General features: G+C 48.2%; 1 pseudogene; it reads right to left on the bottom strand.

The window, feature by feature from the left end:
- Positions 1–215: 215 nt before the first annotated feature.
- Positions 216–309, bottom strand: LOC112654183 (U6 spliceosomal RNA; annotated as a pseudogene).
- Positions 310–4,169: the final 3,860 nt, after the last annotated feature.

Here is a 4,169-nt window from a genome sequence, read left to right as displayed (position 1 = left end):
CAATTTTAATTTCTATGTCTATAAGTAAAGTTTTATTGGAACACAGACACACCCATTCATTCAGGCATCATCTCCAGCGGCTTCCCTGACACTAGGGCAGAGGGACGCTGCACGGCTCGAGAGTGAAGAGCACCGGCTGTCTGGCCCTTTGCGCACAGTCTGCCAACTCCAGGGTGGTGCGTCATGGAAATAGTTTTGCTAATTATAGCTTTTCTAAAAAAATGGAATGCTTCACAGATTTGCGTGCACAGGGGCCATGCTAATCTTTTCTATATGGTTCCAATTTTAGTATGTGTGCTGCCAAAGTGAGTGTTATAGCTTTTTTTTAACCTAGAAAATTGGGCAACTGTAAAAATCTGTTTTGTGTGTTTTCAAAAATTGTGATCAAATATATTTAACACAATCTTTATTATTGAATCAACTGTGTCTGTATAATTCAGTGGCATTAAATACATTCCCACTGTGTGCCCACCACTAGTTTTTATATAAAACTTTTTTATCTCTCCTGTGATGGTGAACTTTATGTGTCATCATGACTAGGCCAAAGGTGTCCAGATATTTGGTCAAACATGATTCTGGTAGCTTTGGGGAGGAGGGACATTTTTGGATGAGTCAACATTTGAATTAGTAGACAGTAAAATAGATTGGCCTCTCAATGTAGGTGGGCCTCATCTAACCAGTTGAAGACCTGAATACAACAAAAGACTGACCCTTCCCCAAGGAGAGGGAATTCTGCTGCTTGATAGCCTTTAAACTGGGACATTGGGTCTTTCTGTTTTTTTTTTTTTTTATTTATTTAGGATAGTCACAGAGAGAGAGAGAGAAAGAGAGAGGCAGAGACACAGGCAGAGGGAGAAGCAGGCTCCATGCACCGGGAGCCCGACGTGGGATTCGATCCCGGGTCTCCAGGATCGCACCCTGGGCCAAAGGCAGGCACTAAACCGCTGCGCCACCCAGGGATCCCCTCTTTCTGGTTTTATAGCAGCTCCTGGCCTAGGGTTCCAACTGGACATGAGCTGTGTAGCCTGGATTTGCAGCTTCCATAATCATTAGCAATTCCTTATGATAAATATCTATATCAGTATCTCTTCACAGCGTAAATACCCATCTTTATTCTTTATATCTCCTGTTGAATCTGCTTCCCTGGAGAACTCTGACATAAACTCTATTCCACTGGCCACACCTCCCCCAGCCCCTGGTGAGCTCCTTCTTTGGTTAATTTTCTCTTGGCTCATTCAGGGAGAGAAACAATCTGACATTCATTCTGATGATTATTGAAGCCCAGCTCCTAACTCCAAAGGATGTAGTTTTACAAGGTTTGTTACTTTCAAGAAAATGCCAGTTCTCACAAAAGCGGCCTGTGCATGTTCTTGGGAGCTACCGGGTATATGAGTCTACAGGACCTAGCTCCAGAGAATGAATTTCAAGTTGGCGCTGACCTTGTCTGGACTCACTTATGCATCACGGCTTCCTGGGAGCAACTGCTTAGCTGTGTGGTGGACAAAGACTTGCATGTCCTCTTGTCCCAGAGTGGACAGGATCCAGGATTTGGGACTGAGGGGTTTGCCAAGATGTGGGCCTTTAAGGCTAAAACATGGAGACTCCCAGGGAAACTGGGGTGGGGGGATGTTGACCACCCTACATGCTACCCACAGGTTCCCCCATGCACCCCAACTGATGCAGTCAGCAGAGGGAGGGGGTGGGCCCAGAGGGCAGGCATCAAGCCTGGCACAGCTAAGTACCCAGGATTCTCACACTCCAAGGCATGGCACACAGGGCCCCAAGTCTGTTCCTGCTTATGGCCCAGCACCCCACCACCACATGCCTCCCCTCAATTCCAAACATCACCCCTGCTCACACCCTGACATTACCTTACTGCAGGGAAGGCTTGATGGCAAGCAGTCTCTGCCCAGCACCATGGGTGAGTCTGGGTTGTGGGTCTGTAAGGAGGTCTGGGGTAGGGACCTTGGTGGGAGGAGATGGGGCTGGGGTGTGTGGAATTTGCAAACCAAGGTTTAGCTCTGAGGTCGAGGTGGTTGGGGGGCCCGTGGTGCTCCCACAGAACCCCCCCACTTTATTTTATTTTATTCTATTTAAAGATTTTATTTATTTATTCATAGAGATGCAGAGAGAGAGAGAGAGAGAGAGAGAGAGAGGCAGAGACACAGGCAGAGGGAGAAGCAGGCTCCATGAAGAGAGCCTGACGTGGGACTCGATCCAGAGTCCCCAGATCACGCCCTGGGCTGCAGGCGGCGCTAAACCGCTGCGCCACCGGGGCTGCCCAAAGATTTTAGATTTTTTTAAAATTTTTATTTATTTATGATAGTCACACACAGAGAGAGAGAGAGAGGCAGAGACACAGGCAGAGGGAGAAGCAGGCTCCATGCACTGGGAGCCCGACGTGGGATTCGATCCTCGGTCTCCAGGATTGTGCCCTGGGCCAAAGGCAGGCGCTAAACCGCTGCGCCACCCAGGGATCCCTCCCCCCCAACTTTAGACCAGTCGCAGCACATTACTAGGGTCCCGGTTCTGTTCTTTGTTGGACTGTGAGCCCCTTGAGGGCATGCCAGGTCTAGCCCCCTAGGTGTCCCCTGGGTCCCACACAGTTGTGCATGAGAGGGGGAATGAGTGAGGAAACCAGAGTGTAGACCATTCCGTGGATCATTTTTCTGTAGGCTATTCCTTTTGCCCTTCTTGTGAAACAGCAGTTTGTATCTTTTACCTGTGCTTTTTCTTATTGATTTGTAGGGACTCTTTATATATTTCCTGCACAAATTCTTCATCTATCGTGAGCACTGCAAATACTTTCTCCCAGATCGTGGATTGACGTCTCATGTTCTTTATGCCATCTTTGATCATAACTTAGTTTTTACAAGCTCATGTGAGGTGCTCCCAGTGTTGGCCAGAGGCTTCATCTTTTTCCCTTGATGTCCTGGCTTTGGACAACCTCAGAGGGCTCATGGCTTCAATGACTATTGTGGACAGACTTGTGTCCCCCAAAGAGACGTGCTCACATTCCAATGCTGGTACCTGTGAATGTGATCTGGTTTAGAAATAGGGTTTTGCAGATGTCACTGAATATAAGTATAGATGTGATCACACTGGAGGATGTGAGCTCTAAATCCAGTGCTGTGTCCTTGAAAGAAGAGGAGAGACAGACAGACACACAGAAGGAGAACACTGCGTAAGGACACAGGGAGGGCACCCTGTACTGACACAGGCAGAGACGGGGTCATGTGTCTAAAGGCGAGCAGTGCCAAGGGTGCCAGCGATCCCCCAGAAGCCAGGAGCAGCCCAGGACGGGTTCTCCCTCCCAGCCTCAGAAGGAACCAACCCTGTGACACCTGATTTCTCTTCCAGCCTCCAGAACCCAGAGACAATAAATATCTGTTGCCTGAGCTGCCCAGTCTGTGACCACTTCTTGTACACACACCCCCACCCAGGATACTGGTACAGTAACTGTCAGCATGTGTGCAACTCCAAATGGGCCCATGGGCTCAGAGCCACCCCCAAGTGCTCTTGAACCATCCCAGCCTCCCCTCAGGGTGTCGAGGACTCCTCAGACTCGGTGCACAAGGCCCTCCTGGCCCTTCCCTGGAGCACAGGGTCCTGCATGTGTGACCTGAGGCCTTGCGCATCTTGAGAAACGAGGCCACCGCTGCGGGTGGCTCTGCTGGGGCTGAATAGCATCCCTTTGAAAGATCTAAATGTGAGACAAGAATCCATCAAAATCCTAGAGGAGAACGCAGGCAACATCCTTTTTGAACTTGGCCACAGCAACTTGCAAGATACATCTATGAGGGCAAAGGAAACAAAAGCAAAAATGAACTATTGGGACTTAAGATAAAAAGCTTCTGCACAGCAAAAGAAACAGTCAACAAAACTAAAAGACAACCTACAGAATGGGAGAAGATATCTGCAAATGATGTGTCAGATAAAGGGCTAGTTTCCAAGATCTACAAAGAACTTATTAAACCCAACAGCAAAGAGACAAACAATCCAATCATGAAATGGGTGAAAGACATGAAGAGAAATCTCACAGAGGAAGACATAGACATGGCCAACAAGCACATGAGAAAATATGCTCCGCATCACTGGCCATCAGGGAAATACAAATCAAAACCACAATGAGATACCACCTCACACCAGTGAGAATCGGGAGAATTAAC

The sequence above is a fragment of the Canis lupus genome, chromosome 3 (assembly GCF_003254725.2).
Source record: "Canis lupus dingo isolate Sandy chromosome 3, ASM325472v2, whole genome shotgun sequence".
NCBI lineage: Eukaryota > Metazoa > Chordata > Mammalia > Carnivora > Canidae > Canis > Canis lupus.
The sequence above is the reverse complement of the archived record's forward strand: the minus strand, read 5'-3'. Positions and strand labels throughout refer to the sequence as shown.